A 374-nucleotide genomic window follows, 5' to 3' on the forward strand; every position below is an offset into this window, starting at 1 on the left:
TTTGGACACTTCCCGGTCCTGCAAAAAGTCATCCAGGCAAGGAGCCGAGAGTTGAGTGTCTTCCGCTCGAAGTCCATTCCAAGGTGTAGAAACTGCCTGCCTGTCAAGCAGGGGTTGGAATTTCTGCTTTGGTTTAAGCTGCTGCCACAGGAAGACTGGTACTGTGTACTGGGTTGTTTATCAATCTTTTCTGGGTTGTCCCTGGCCCTTATCAGATCTGTCCATAGTTGCCTCCTGGTCACCTTTACCGGGCCATCCTTACTTTCCGCCTGCATACGCACAATTGACTCTCTCTCTTCCTGCTGGACCTGTGGGGCCCCATTTCTGCCTGGCCAGTTCAATTTTCCCCAAATGTATGAAATCCTGTGTTGCCT

This window comes from Pteropus vampyrus, unplaced genomic scaffold (genome assembly GCF_000151845.1).
Source record: "Pteropus vampyrus isolate Shadow unplaced genomic scaffold, Pvam_2.0 Scaffold328, whole genome shotgun sequence".
NCBI lineage: Eukaryota > Metazoa > Chordata > Mammalia > Chiroptera > Pteropodidae > Pteropus > Pteropus vampyrus.